The 15978-nt window shown below is 39.0% G+C and overlaps 1 protein-coding gene across 14 annotated transcripts in view; it reads left to right on the forward strand.

The window, feature by feature from the left end:
- The window catches only part of NCOA3 (nuclear receptor coactivator 3), a 150952-nt gene that overhangs the window by 70605 nt on the left and 64369 nt on the right, over positions 1-15978 (forward strand). For 11 of the 14 annotated variants that reach the window (XM_025191662.1, XM_025191684.1, XM_025191712.1 and 8 more), the window contains exons 3-4: positions 12001-12054; positions 14975-15099. The gene's annotated coding sequence lies outside the window, so the exon portion shown is untranslated. The remainder of the gene's footprint in view (positions 1-12000; positions 12055-14974; positions 15100-15978) is intronic. The other 3 variants (XM_025191675.1, XM_025191670.1, XM_025191667.1) reach the window with 1 other exon arrangement.

Genomic DNA, 15978 nt, shown 5'->3' on the forward strand with positions numbered 1-15978 from the left:
AGCAGGGGTCCAATGTTGCCCCTGCTTTTCCTCCGGCTCCCCACATATCTGAAAAAGGACTTCTTGTTGTCCTTTTTCAGATATGGTGAAAAACACCATATTTCTGATGGTGTTTTCATATTCTTTTTCTGACTAAAAATAAAACTACAAACCTCATATTATAGAAAAGCCATAATCAAGCAACTTTGCTAAACATTTTGAGAATAAAGGGGAAACGAGGGAGGATCATTTGAAAAATGATAAAAAAAGAATATTGCAAAATTCCTCAGATATGCGCCCTGTGACTTTAGTACCATTATAAAATGTCTGGCTTTTGTAACTAAACTGAATTAACTGTTTCCCCCCCTTCAGTATTGCAGCATATTTTTAATTGAAAGTGCTATTTTTTTTTTAAGTGTTATACTGTGCTGCTTTTATCTCTAATATTCTTTTCTTTTGATGAATTTTTTGCATTCTCCTAATCCTTACTACTACTCCTTGGGAAGTGTTTCTAGGCATATGAAGAAGGAAAATGTAAAGACATTTAGTGGTCTTTCACTTTTATGGCAGCTATCAACTGTTCTGAATTATTGATATGATGATATACAGCATTAGGCACGATTAAATGGTACTATAATGTACCAGTGGCGAATATCTGAATTTCCTATGTTAAAAAAAAACAACACACAAACCCTAAAAATGTTGCACTCAAGAGCCATGTAGCCTCTTGAAAACTTGTGCAACATTTCTCAGAGCATGTACTCTAAATTTAAAAAATATTTAAAAGAATATGCATATATGGGGAAAATGAAACAAGCTTTATTTAGAGTATGTGATTTATATATTGAAATAAATAATTTTATGTTCAATTAATGTCTCTCTCCCAGCTGGCAATAGTTATCTCACAGTTCACTTAATATCAGACAGTATAGTAGTGCTTGTCAACCATGTATGATTGTGGTTTTTTTGGGGGGTTTTTTTTTTTTGTTCTTGTTAAGTAACTTACCGTATATTTCCACCCCCCCTTCTTCCTTTAATTATTTAATTGTAATAGAGCAGCATCAGCATCCAGTTCACTCTTTTTAACAGTAGATTCTATAAATCAGCTGGCAAGATGACTTCTCTTTTTTTTGTCCCTTATCAACTTTCTGGGTAAAGGAGATCTTGAAGATAAGCTTGAGCTTGTCTGTCTTGCTGAAACTGGCTCTGGTTTAGTGCTTGCAATCATCTATTTAGGTAGGAGACAATGTAGTATCCAAAGTATATGTGTGTGTCTTCAAGTGTAAACTTAAAAATAAAGGGTACTTGCAAATAAAAATACGCTGCAATACTGAAGGGGGAGAACAGTTAATGCAGTTTAGTTACAAATATCAGACAATGATGTTTTATAATTGTATGAAAAATGCGTGGTGCGTGTGGTTATAACAAAAGAATAGCTTGAATCAAACCTATTTTAGATGTATAAATGACTTAAGTTCTGCACTCATCTCTTCTGTCCCTTCTTCTTGTCCATTCTGGAACTACCACATCATTGGTAGAAGGTCACTAGTGCCAAACATCTAGGTCATTTTTTATTTCAAATGAAGGAAGCTTCTGTAGAGTGAAGAGCACCTTTAAAACAGTTCATTTAGAAGTGGGGTTTGACGTGGATCAGTGTATGCTTGCCTGTCAGAGGTGGGTATTGAGCAACAAGAGTCATTTTATCTATATTTTGGCCTTGTGTACACTAGCTCTGCCGTGCTTCTTTTCAGCTAGCTTGAGGAGCAAACACCTGGGAATAAAATCAAAGCTTGACTAAGAAGATCGCAGCTATTGAGTGGGCCCTCTAGATATTCTCCCCCCACTTCCCCCAGGTAAATTCTAAATGATGGTAGATAGCACCCTGGTTTTTTTGTGTGTTCTTGTGTTGTTTTGATGTTGTTTCCTAAGGATGAACTTTTCTGAAAATGTTTGTTGTTGACATAACTGTTTCCACTCAAGTTAATGATAAAAAAGCTCTCAGTGAATTCAGTGGAAGTGGAGTAAGGCCACTTGTGAGTGCTTCTGAAAATCCTGAGATATTAAGTTACAGTGGCTTAAACTGTTTAGTACATAAACATTAAAGACTTTGAAAGGGCTTGACACAACTTGAGAAGTATGTTATGATCTTTCAACACGGAGTTTAATCTGCTCAGTGAAACTGGCTACTACTCATCTTGTGTTGTTAAAAATTGACGAAGGACTGAGTCTTGACTCAGCTTTCAGAAAAAAGAAACCTGCTTCTTATGTGACAATTAGGATAAACCCCCCATTTTCAAACCTATTTCACCATCTGACTCGGTAGGTGTAGTGAAGTAATCATATTTCGTTGACAAACTGTATCTGGTCTCAGATGGAAGAACTGGGGAATTAGCAACTTTATAAAGACCAGACTGCATTCTAGACACGAGCAAAGGGTAATTTTTCTAATAGTTTTTTATTAATGTCTTTCTGTGGAAAGTTGCTGATAGTTCTAAATTTCAATATACAGACTTCTGGTTAAGGCTTCTATTTAGTATGCCGTATCTTGTGAAAACTGCGGGTACTGGATACATTTGAAATTTATGCAACCAGTGATTTGCTGCAGTGGGAAATTTTTTGTCTGGCTGAGGACTGTTGAACAAAGTCTGTTTGAAAACATTTTACCTTCTATTACAACAACCAAGGTCTAACAGAGAATACATATATGCATTTATTTTACTTTATGCCTTTGGATTTTTTGAAAAGTTAGGTGTGTCTGTGATGTACTTCATGCTCATTAATAGGGAGGAGGAGGTTTTGCTTTTCTGGAGTGGAAAATGTGATTGGAAAAAAAACAAAAAGAGAGGTGGAAACGTATAGTCTCTCTCTTTTCAATTCCTTTTTTCTATTGATGAGATTTCAAGTTGTATGTGTCCTTTTGATGTAATAGAGTATATACTTAGGATGTAATATTTAATTATGAATTATTTCTTGAAAACTCTTAGAGAATAAACCCATTTGATTGATTGATTGATTGATTTTTTGGTGGCATTACTAGATCTGACTTTAACATAGCATTGTAGCTTACACCAATGGTTTTCAGCCTGTAGCCCAGGAGCGGGCCACTTACTGAGTTTTGGTAAGCCATTGAGGGCTGCATGACAGGCAGCCAGGGGCAGATTAATATTAATTTTCTAAATTTTTTAGGGGCCCCACGTACTGGATAGAATGTCCTGGTGGGCCGCATCTGGCCCACGGGCCTCATTTTGCCCACGCCTGCTGTAGTCCAAGGACCCCTGGGGATCTGCAGACTGTCTAATGGGTCTGTGAAAAATGACTAAGTCATGACTCAGTCAAAAGTGTGTTTTAATACAATTTTTTTAGGGGGCTGGAAATGAAAAGAGGTTGGAAAACCACTGGCTTACACCATTTAAAAGTTAAAATTTGAAAGTCTCTAAACTCTTGACCTTGGGTAGATATCACTGTGTATAATGTATTGCATATAGCTGGAGAAGTCAAAATTGCCTTTTGTAAGACTGCAGTTTGTGAAAAATAGTGTGTATTGCACTACATTGCATGACAGCTGACATTTATCAAGGGTAACAGGAGCTTTACTCATTTTCACATTTTTAAACAGCTTTCCAATCTTTACATGTGCACACATGTTCAACATATGTTTCAAAGCTTTGAACATTTTGTTCTGAAGTGTTTCGACTCTCATTAACACAAGGGCCCAAAGTATAAAATTTTAATGAGCTTCATACATCAAACTTGTGCATAGCATTAATTTTATGTAAACTGGCACTATAATGTAAATCCCTTAAGAACAACATTAAACGTTTTAATGCTTTTAAAAATCTATTGCATACCAACTGCATTAATAAACTAAAAAAAAAAGTAATAGAAAACTTGTAGTATAATTGGGCTGGATTGAATATGTGATATGATGTTTCAGAAGCATGTATATTCTGATTTACTTCCTATTTTATCTGTAAGTGATCAGTACCAGATATGTGCCGTAAAGAAAAGTGCCATTACTAATAGATTAAAATGTTAAAATGAGCCATAAGGTTAGAAGTTGATGATTTACCAATTAAAAAAAGAAATTAAATTGATGCTTCAGTGATGAACAAATTGACTGGTGACAAACGCTAGTTTTGCTATAAAATATTTTTGCATAAACTTTTGTCTGGTTCTCATGTAAGAGTATAAAGGTAATATTTAAATGAAGCAGATTCTCCTTTTAGTATTATGTAGGTATGTGAAGCTTAAGTAATTACTGAAAAATGTATTCTAATTATTTAAATATTCTAAAACAATCAGATTTTATCATAATATAAATTACTTGCCTAGTATTTCCCATAACGTCACTTGGCAGAAGTAATTATTTCAGTGGAACTTGTTGGTTAATTTACTGTTAGTCTATACAGTATACCATACTATTTTTAGGTTAGCAGTTTCCTGTTACTTCAGTAACTCAATATATTGATATGCATATCACCTGAATTGATACATGGTAAATAGAAATCTTAGATGACTGGTGAAGATAAATTAGGTGAATACAGTTGTGATGCTAGACTTTTTTCAAATGCTAGCTGTGGTTCAACACTTAAGACTTTTTCTTCTTCTCCTTCTGCAAAATAGTTGTCACTGTTGAAAAATAACTTTAGTGTCTCTCTCGGTTCAATAAGGTGCTAGTTCAAAGTTCTTAAATGTGTAACTTTATTTGGAATGCAACAACTTTAATTATTTAAAGCACAGACGAAATGAATGATGCCCTGATTTCAAGAATACCATGACATAAAGAAAACCCTCCTGTAGGACTTTACTACAAATAGAAAGTAAAAATATTGAGAAAATAGAACAAATAAATTATGCCTTTTTGCTAAGATTGTAAGCTTTCCATTCTATGGCTGTCTACCAAATAAGTAAAAAATTCCACTGAACCCTTACCAACCACATTGAATATGTGAGACTTGAGGCCTGAACACTGAGATATCCTGAAGTTACTTATTTTGTGCTTCTGTTTTCTACTTAATGTTCAGCTTCTTACTAAGTTTAATATTAACAGAAATTCTGCAATTATTGGGCTTGTTTTTAACTTGAAAACTCTTTTTGGTATTGTTCATTCAAAAAAAAACCACAAAAAAGAATTATTGCTTTATATTTGTGATTTGTTTTAAGGGTGTTGTTATTTTCAGTGGGGAACACTTTTTTCTTTTATTATAAACATTTTCTCAGGGACTTCTCTATCTAGGCATTCAGTTATATGGATCCTTCTCTTATCTGTGATCTTGTATTTAGGCAATATATTTGTCACTCTGGAACAGCAGTGCTGGGAAAGCACTTAATATATTTTCAGTTATCTAATGATGTCTAATAGCTAAAAATTAAGAGAAGCTAGTGGTCTGTGATCAGTTTATTGGCCATTTGTCCATGGGCTGGAATGTGGAATGTCCTGCCATGATTCAGAAAGCTTTAATTATTAAAACAAAATAAATGAATAAAAAAATCCCCACCCATAAAGTTGTAAAAGTCTTTCAGTCTAGCAAAACCATGTCCACCAGGTGTTGCATGTCCCTTCTGAGAAGTTTGTATCCTTGCAGGGTCTAATAATCTGAAACTGATTCCATTTCCAGGCCCTTCAACAGTGTCTATAGCAGGGGTGGGCAAAAACTGGCCAGTGGGCTGGATGCAGCCCACCATGTGATTCTCTTTGGCCTGTGGCTGCCCCTCTGAAAGCCTGCATCTCTCCTTTCTCCTCTGTGCAGAAGGTGCTGGCTGCAGCAGCAGCTCTGGCTGCAATGGCCAAGCAGCCACCCCCCTCCCAGCAGGGGGGCACTGGGGACAAGAAGATGGAAGCTTCTGGCCAGGCTTCTCCATCTCCTCATGCTGGGGACTTATGGACAGCGGAGGTGGTGCAGGGGGAAGGGGGTGGGAAGCCCCTGGTGAGCCAGGCTGTACTGGGCTGGGAGGGAAAGGAAATGAAGCCATACTGCCTGTTCCCTCCCTCCCAAAGGTCCCAAAATGCCCCTTGGTGACTCCAGAGGGGACAACCCAGGCAGGGGTGGGGGGATGAAAAAGCTTGTTTTTAACTTGAAACCTCTTTTTGGTATCACTCCATTCAAAAAAAATCACACACACAAAAAATTGCTTATATTTGTGATGAGTTTTAAGGTGTTGTCAGGCTTTTATTTTCAATGGGGAACACTTTTATTTATTTATTTTTTATTATAACTATTGTCTCAGGGACTTCTCTAACTAGGCATTCGGTTATATGGATCCTCCTCTTATCTGTGATCTTGTATTTAGGCAATATATTTAGGAAAGTGAAAGAATTTCTCCAGGGCAGTATGGCAGATGCAGGGAACCAGAGAGCAGCAGCAACAAGCGGGGGGCTTGGTGGGGATGGATGGCTCCTGTGTCTCACCATGTCCCTGTGGGCTGAGGCAGGTTGGTTGCTCAGAAGTGAGAGGTACCACTGCTTCTAGGCCCTGAGAGGGCGGGTAGTGGGGCTGGGGCCTGGGCACCTGTGGCAGGCTGTGGGCATGGTTTGCCAGACCCATTTGTTCCAGCTGCTTGGCACCAGGTGGCTTCAGTCGAGGGCTTGGCTTTGTTTTTCCTGGAACGCTCATTGTCCGCTGGTGTTGTAGCATTCACAGCCTTAGAGCATGGCTGCGGGGAGGGCGCAGGGGGACAAACAGGGTGGGTGTACACAGAATACACAGGATGGTTGCAGAATCCACAGGTCACAGGATGGACAAATACAGGACACACAGGACGGACACACTATAAACAGGTTACACACAGGACAGGGATACAGGAAAAACACAGGACCGACACAGGACATACAGGATGGACACATGCAGAATAAACAGGATGGACGCAGGGATGCACAGAATGGACACAGAGAAGACGGATCTACACAAGACGGACACAAACCACAGGAAAAATAGGACAGATTCACAGGATGGACACAGGACAGACACAGAACAGACACACAGAGGAAAAGCATGGGTTAGACAAAGAATACACAGAATGAATTCATACAGAATAAACAGCTCTCTGTCTGTTTTCCAGGATAGACTTGCACAAGACACACAGAATGGACACACACACCCACATGCACATGCTCCACCCAGGCCATCTCCAAGTTATGTAACTCGTAACGGCTCATTAAAATGCCCATTGCTCTGAGTTTGTTTTTAATATGTTATAGTAGATGTTTGATTTTTCTGGAAAATTGCACGGCCTTCAATATTTCACCAAAACTTGTCAAGTGGCTCTCCAGCTCAAATAATTGCCCACCCTTGGTCTATAACCTTTCTTTGCTCCTGCTGGATAAGGAGCATCTAGAGTAAAGCATTTTGGTTCCCTCTGCAATAAAAATGTATGTGATCTAATGAATGGCCAGGTTCAACTATGAAGGAATCATTTGTAGGATTCTTTCCAAGTCTACATTGCTATAAATACAGTGTGTCTGAGTGCTAAGAGGAATTTGCATGTAAAACAAAACATTTTGAAAGTGTTGGAGATTTGTTGAACATTCTGCAATTCTCTTTGTAATTATCTAGTACAGGTTTTTTTCTTATTTTTTTTTTCCATCTTTTTACTAGATTACTAGAGCTAATCTTTTGTTAGTTGATTTCTAGAGTTTTACTGATGGCCCCTACAATTTTGCAATGGTAAACTGTACAAAAAGAAGCTCATAGTCTCATTCAAAAGCTGCAAATTAAAAGAAACTGCGTGTGCAGGAAGGTTAACTTATATTAATAGATATATTTTGATTTGGCTTGTTTTTAGCAACTTTGAAAATTATTTGAAAAATTGTTGTCCTGGTTTGGCTATTTTGTGTATTTTGCCAGTGTTACAGCGAGAACAAAAGTTAAATCTTTCATTTTGCATAGCAGCTCAAAGGTATTTGAGAACTGTGGTTTCATAGCTAGCTAAGCTCAGTCTTACATACAGCTCGAGCTGTGTGCATGTCAGTAAAGGTCACAAAGTGAAATGGAAAAGGAATTGGAAAAGAAAATGAGTAGAGTATTTGTGCCAAGTTTATTCCTTTTAATTATGAAAAGTCTGCATAATACAATTTGGAAGTTCCATAAAGATGCCTTAATTTTATTCTATTATGAACTGGTGTCCTCCCTTTTTATTTACTTTTTATTTTTTACTTTACATAGGGTCACAAGCAAATGTCTTTATTTTAAATTTAACTTTTTCCCTTCATCACTCAACATTTGTACATGTTCATCCTGTCTTTCAACTTTTTTTTCTTCTGCTGCTTTGCTAGACCTTTCCTTACCAAAGAGATTTTATTTCATAAACGCTAAATATTTTTCTACCTAGTCACCTAAAACTCTCTGACTAATCAGGTGATTTCTCTTTTACCCTGGCTAATTACCCTATCAATCATTTTAGGAAGCTGCTTCATGAAGCTTGCCCATCCAGGTTTTTCTTGTTAGCTTTGTTTCTGATTGAGTTACATTAATGAATGAAATTCAAAATGTATACATCTCCAAAGGAGCAACAGACCAGGAGCATACTTAAATGATGAAGTTGCATAAAATCTCATTTCTAATTTTTAAATTGTTTTCATCCCTTCAACTTGCAGATACAATCTTGGAAACATGAATAAAATGTACTTTAATAACTCAAAAAGGCAAGGCATTAAAAAAAAAATAGATTTAAAAAACCCAAAATTTTAAAGTTAATATGATAATAGGCCAGACTCATAATTTTTAATCTTTACACTGATGGGTGTTTGACCCCAGGTGTGGGAACACAAACAAATGCATAACGTGATTAACTTTCAGGATAAGAGTGAACCAATGAGTGAATAATACACTTGAATGCTGTTGTCTGTATTGGGTCCAAATTCTCTTCTGGTGGAATTCAAAGTTTTGGCTACAGCTGTGCAGATCTAAATTGTGTAGGTCCATGTTACTGATGTGCCCAACTTTCCTTTTAGTGGATGTTTTTGAAAAAAACATCTGAACTACAGTAGTCTGCCGGAAGAGTTAAGATTGTAGTAGCTGGAGGCAAAACATTCTCAAGGGCAAGCCCTAGCCTTTGGAATTCATTCAAAGTTCAATATGTATTTTCACCTCAACTCAGCTTGGTTTGGAACATGTTCCAAGACAGCTTTAAGTCTAAGGCTTTCACTCAAGGTATAGGCTGGCATTACTTCTAGATTCCTTTATTGGCAGTGACTAGAAATCTTTTCCCGGTGAAGGTGAATTTAACTTCTACAAAAATTAATATTTTAAGCCTTCATTGAAAAAGATGTTGGCTCTTAGGGTTGCAAAAAGAGCATTTTAGAACAGTGGGGACCAACTTTTGTGGCAGGTGTGGCTCAAGGGTAAGTGAGGCTCTAGTTAGGAAGCTGCTGGAGGGGCTGGACGTTTTTAAGTCAGCCGGTCCGGATGATCTCCACCCTAGAGTTCTAAAGGAACTGGCCGGGGTCATTGCGAGTCCCCTGGCGCAGCTTTATGAGCACTCATGGTGCTCTGGAGAGGTGCCGGAGGACTGGAAGAGGGCCAACATGGTTCCCATCTTCAAAAAGGGGAGGAAGGAGGACCCGGGAAACTATAGGCCAGTCAGTCTTACCTCGATCCTAGGCAAGCTGTTCGAGAAAATTATTCTGGCACACATCCAGGAGGGGCCAGCTGGGAAATGCATGCTCAGGGGCAACCAGCATGGGTTCATCAGCGGCAGGTCATGTCAGACCAACCTGGTGGCCTTCTACGATCAGGTCACTAAATCATTGGATGCAGGGGTAGCAGTGGATATAGTCTTCCTGGACTTCCGGAAGGCTTTCGACACTGTCTCTCACCCCGTTCTCATTAGGAAACTGGGGGACTGTGGCGTAGACACCCACACAGTCCAATGGGTCGCCAACTGGCTAGAGAGCCGCACCCAGAGGGTGGTAGCGGATGGGTCCTTCTCGGCCTGGAAGGACGTGGGCAGTGGGGTCCCGCAGGGCTTGGTCCTCGGGCCCGCCCTGTTCAACATCTTCATCAGTGATTTGGATGAGGGGTTGCAAAGCACCCTGTTCAAATTTGCTGATGACACCAAGATGTGGGGGGATGTGGGCACAATAGAAGGGAGCAACAGACTACAGTCGGACCTTGACAGGTTACAAGGATGGGCAGAGGAGAACAGGATGGGGTTCAACACAGACAAGTGCAAGGTGATGCACCTGGGGAGGAACAACCGGCACCATACCTACAGGCTGGGGAACTCCCCTCTTGTCAGCACGGAGGTGGAAAAGGAGCTTGGAGTCATTATTGACTCCAAGATCAACATGGCTAGGCAGTGTGGGGAGGCGGCTAGGAAGGCCAACTGTACCTTGTCGTGCATCCATAGATGCATTTCAAGCAGGACCAAGGAGGTGATCCTCCCCCTCTATGCGGCACTGGTCAGGCCGCAGCTGGAGTACTGCGTCCAGTTCTGGGAGCCGCACTTTAATAGGGATGTGGACAGTATCGAGAGGGTCACTCGCATGATCAAGGGACAGCAGGGCAGGTCCTATGAGGAAAGGTTACGGGACCTGAACCTGTTCAGCCTCCAGAAGAGAAGGCTGAGGGGGGATCTTGTGGCCTGCTATAAACTAGTCAGGGGGGATCAACAGGCACTGGGGGAGTCCCTGTTCCCCCGAGCGCCGCCAGGAGTGACCAGGAATAACGGTCACAAGCTGGCGGAGGGAAGGTTTAAGTTGGACATCAGGAGGCGCTACTTCATGGTCAGGGCGGCTAGGGTCTGGAACCAGCTTCCAAGTGAGGTGGTGCAGGCTCCCACCCTGGGGGTTTTTAAGAGGAGGTTAGATGACCATCTTGCTGGGGTCGTTTGACCCCAGTACTCTTTCCTGCCATGGCAGGGGGTCGGACTAGATGATCTGCCCAGGTCCCTTCCGACCCTAGAAACTATGAAGTTATCTTTGCACCTTTCCCCAGTGCCACTCGGCTCTCCTTCTGCCTGAGCTGCTGATCTGCTTTCTGCTCCCTGCTCTGTGTTCCTTGCCTGTTCTGCTGCTCTTTCTACTTTCTGCCCACTGCGCTGCCTGTTTCCTTCCTGATTTGCCACATGCCCCCCACACAGGCTGCCCTTGCCATTTGTGGTGCACGGTGTAGTTTCTAAAACCTCTGTTGGAATATCAACTAATGGTTTTGTGGTTTTTTTCCCCATAAAACTGCGGAAGGCACTTGCACTTATGGTGTTGCTCATACATAACCTTCCCAAGTAGCCTTAGGCAAACTGACAAAACTAAGTTTTGCTGCTGATCTTTGCAACGCTGTGGGAAATCCTGAAATAATAATTCTTTTGGTTGGCTAAACTATGAGCTCTCAGAGTAAGAAATGGAGGTGCTGATATTAGAGCTTAGTATGGATGGGACTGGGACTGTCCCCTGGGTCATTAGAAATCTGTCCTTTTAAAATAGAGAAAGAAGTGTGAGCTTTGAATTTATCAAACCCATTAGGAAAGAGATGAAATGAAGATAAATGGATCTGCTGAGTAGTTCCAAGGATAACTCCCTATTATGAGGGCTAATATTCAGAATTTCACTGATGTGTTCTCCTTTCCTATCTCTGTTTTACATTGGAGGAGGTAGCCAGTAAGCTTTTCAAGGAGTAACCTCAGAAATATTTGACAAGGCCTACTTGATAGTGTTTTTTAGGCTTAATCTACACTAGAGAATGTTTATCAGTAGTTACACCAGCCCTACTGAAGAGAGCTTTATCTGTTATCTGAACAAAATAAACCATATTCAACACTGCCTTTTGCTAGTAAAACTGAATATACACTAAGGTTTTTGCTAGTATAAAAATATTTAAAATGGCACCCGTAACAAATATTACTATAATAGTGACAATTTAAGTGTAGACTTGACCTTAGTCTCTATTAGTCTTTTAATTTTTTAAACATCTTTAAATGTTTGCAGCTTCACAGCTTCAAAAAAAGAGAAATGAAAGTAAAGATGATACTTTTAGATACTTAAAGATGAAAAAAGTAGCTCATATGCTGTTCTTGTTTCTTTTTAAGGTTGTTCTATTCTTCACGTAAGTGTATGCATTTGGTGGGAGAGATTTTTCCGTGGTAAGTATGTTTTCTAAGTTTTTTGTTTTTTGTTTTTAATTTTTAAAACAGTAGCTCAGTAAGAATCTAACACTTAGCCAACATCATGATTGTTTGTGAGCTACTTCTTAATATGAGGCAGCAGTATTCTTCCTTTAAAAAACGTTAGATCTGTGACGATGGATGTTCTGCATTTTCCATACTCATTTTCCTCTTTAAGAAGGCGATCTAAACAATGCAGTACAGGGAGGTGTATGTAGTTGTTAGAAAACTACAGTAAAGTTTTATCTACAATCAAAATTGTTGATTTTTGACTCATGAGCTTATTTTGGCAAGTTATCCTTATATGTTCCAGTAGATTATCTTATCAAGGTTTTAGTACTTTAATTTTGCCTATAATGTATATGTTGATGGTATTTACCGATCTATAAATCGCTTATTTGAAGGTATGGACAAATGTTTAATTTAGGTATTTTTAAAGGGAAGGGACAACTGCTGCTCAGGAGTGTACGTTATGCTGTAACACTTAATTCTCCGTGATCCTGTAGCGTTACAAATGAGTTAAATCACCCTAACTTTGAACCTGAATGAAGCAGGGTTAAAATTGGAGCAGTTTTGCTATACGTTTATCACTACAGAATCCTGCAGATGCAACATCTGCATCGTAACAGCTTACATTGGTATCCTTTGACATTGCTATAGGTGTTATGAGTGGCTATACCCAGAAGTATTTACTCAACCAACATGACTCAATTTTATTGGTGGGATTAGTTCCTATTCTTCATGGACAGAAATAGAAGAGCATGGCCTTTGTCCCATTGTCAGATGGAGCCAAGAATGACTCGAGTTTAATGTAAACTCAGACACTCTTAACCATATTTTTAGTCTTATCAAGAAAGAGACAATGGTATGTGTAGCTGATGGTTGTGAAGGGTGGTTCCTCTAACCTTTACTCTTCTAGTACCCTCATCTTTACCACTTTGTCCTGCTTCTTTTGTAGTGAGGAGGAAGAAAACTACTCAGAGGGGTGTAGCACTGAAAAATTTACTACTTTTTTGTGAACTTTCCTTTGGGGAAGGAAGCATTGCAGCCTTACAATTTGGAGTACTACTCTTCTAGGGGAGATTAGTGTGGGAGAGATGGTCAAGAGATCCTTGGATAAGTATGCAAAGATTAGGCATATAGGCTGCTTTTACATGGGGAAGGAAGAGAAATAGCCAGAGCCCTTTAAGGGAAAAATATATTTTATTTGAAATGTGGGTCATTAGGTCATCCAATTTTTTTTTTAAATATGCAAAGGCTATAAACTCGTTCTTTTTAAACTGTAGATAGTAAACTAATAGAAAGCTAAATTTACTGGTGTCTTCCTGAAAATCCTGGTGAGTTGACAGACAAGGTTTGTCTAGCAATATCTTTTATTGGACCAACTATAGAGCTGGGAAAGCTGTTAGATAGATATGTGACCCTTTATTTATTGCTTAATGGAACTGATTTTATTCCAAAGCTCTTTTTCAGTGACAAGATCAGACATCCAATATTTCACTGAATTGGCTCAGAACTCTGCAGACTTGTGTATTTCTTAATTAGCACTTGTTGACACTTTTTTTCTTCTGGTTGAAATTATCAGCACCTCGCTGCCCTGAGAACTAACACCTTTGCTTGTCTTTTCCTATGTATTTTTGAATATATGGCTCCTATTACCATTAAATTTGAGTATCTGGTAGTCAGCAGTGAGGAACAATGTAATCACTCCACATAGTTGTCACTTATTACTATTAACCTAATATTACGCGAACTTCATATTGTTCTTTGAACAAAATTAGTTTTATGGCAGAATAGTTCTACTCCTAACCTTTATATGGCTTTGCGAATTGGTGTAGATATGCCTTCACCAATAAGATGCTGTTTTTCTTTTTTTTTTTGTTAAATGTGACTCCATTTTTTTTAAATATTTAGCTTTGCTACAGTGTAATTGAACCACAAATTGTAAAACTATTGGTGAGGCAACACATTAAGTCTGCATCTGTTGCAGACAATTTTTGATAAAAAATGTCTTGCACCTGTAGTTTCTTTTTTTAAATTTGGATGTGTACTTTGGCAAAATTCTGAACAGTCTTGAAAAATTAAACCTTGACCCAAAAAGTGAGGCTAGGTAGGAATGTTATTTAATATATGTCTTTCTAGATGTCCAGGCATTTTTAACACCCAAGTTAATATTGTTTGAAACATCCCATTACAGCTAATGTAGATGCATTCAAATTGTATTAGCTTAAGCAATTTTAAATAGGGTTCTTTTCTGGTTAGTTGTACATATCTATCCCACATGACTGTTTCAAATGCAGAGTTAAATAAAACTGTTTTCTAAATTTTAATCTGTTTTCTGCATTTGGGAAACCCAACAAGAATGAAATGAAGCTTCTATTCTACCTTTAGTTCCTGCTCCATGTATGTTCAGCATTTTTTTAATGTCTTTATCTGGTTTCCGTGATGCCCAGACAATGGTGTGTTTTGAGGCTGTATATAAAATGGTAGGCTTTATGCTTTCCATGAATATCCCCTTTTGTTCAACTGCTTTTGTAGAAATGTGTCCATCATACCTAGCTGGTGGTTCTTCCTTCGGCAAAGACTACTTTTTTCCCCTCTCTCCTTCTCTTTCCCTGTTACTCTCCCTGTGTTTTTATTAATGTCTCATGGCTCTCATCTAACATTTTTTTTAGTGCATTCACCATCATATTCAGTAAGAAATGAAACCAATTTTGTAATGCCACTCCATCATGCCTTCTAACCACATTCTAGCCCATTATCCACATCTTTCATATTGCAGACAAAAAAGGCTTGCCACCCCCAACCTCATAATAGCTTTATAGGGGGTCTATTGTTTCCATTCATATTGAGATGTCACAGATGTGTATACTCTTCTGAATTCTTTTCTCTCTTCCAGCTATAATGACCATTGCTCCTTTGATTCTCTTCTCAAGCAAATTGGAATAGTCTACACAAAAAGGAATTTAGGTCACAAATAACTTACGTTTATTCTACTGGAGCTAGAGGAAGAAAGATGCCTGAGTATATTTTTAATTATTCAGTAAATGTGGTTGAAAAATATGGCAAAAAATTTTCAGATAAATTGACACTGTCTCTATTACCAACTTGATTCTGCAGCCATAACAAAGTGTGCATTTTTAGTTCGTAGTTGAAGTGTGTAATTAATGGATTATTAAAGCTATGCCCATCGCTTTATCAACAGATTAAAAGCTGTCTGATTGTGTTTCTCTCTGTGTATACTAGTGATTTGCTGCCAGGATGTCAAGAATGATTCATTAACTTTAAAAAATGTCCTTTTATTTGCTGTGGTTTTGTTTCTCATTTTAAGATGGGGAGACATTCAAGTATTGTACTTGCTATTTTTAAAATAGTATACATAAAGTACATACAAGGCCTGTATTCCTGCCACCTCTTTAAAGAGCAGAGGTTTATAAAGTTGAAACGGCACTTTCAGATTTTAACAGATAAGTACTTAAGCCTGGAATATTTACCCTGGCATAGTATCTTATTAAAGACAAATGGTTTTCAAGAAAAGAAATTTCAGATTGAGGAATTAATAGGAATTAAGAAAATGTTAGCCAGTGGGCTAGTGTATAGTAATTAAATTGGTTCTTTAAAACAAGGTACACAGAGTAGATAGTAACACGCTCGTCTCTATCAGGGTATGAACACACCAGTGCTTGGAGCCAGTGGCGTACCGTGGGTCTCTGGCACCTGGGGGCCAATACTTGCATTTGCACAGTCTCCTCCTCCTCCTCCTCCTCCCCCCCCACCACCCAGGGATGATCTGAGCAGGGTGTCGGACTCGTGGCAAATCAGCCTTTGTGGGGCCCTGCCTCCTGCCCCACGGCACTTCCACGAGGGAATTAGCAGCGTGGCACACCAGCCGCACGGGGAGGG

This window comes from Alligator sinensis, unplaced genomic scaffold (assembly GCF_000455745.1).
Source record: "Alligator sinensis unplaced genomic scaffold, ASM45574v1 scaffold76_1, whole genome shotgun sequence".
Lineage (NCBI taxonomy): Eukaryota > Metazoa > Chordata > Crocodylia > Alligatoridae > Alligator > Alligator sinensis.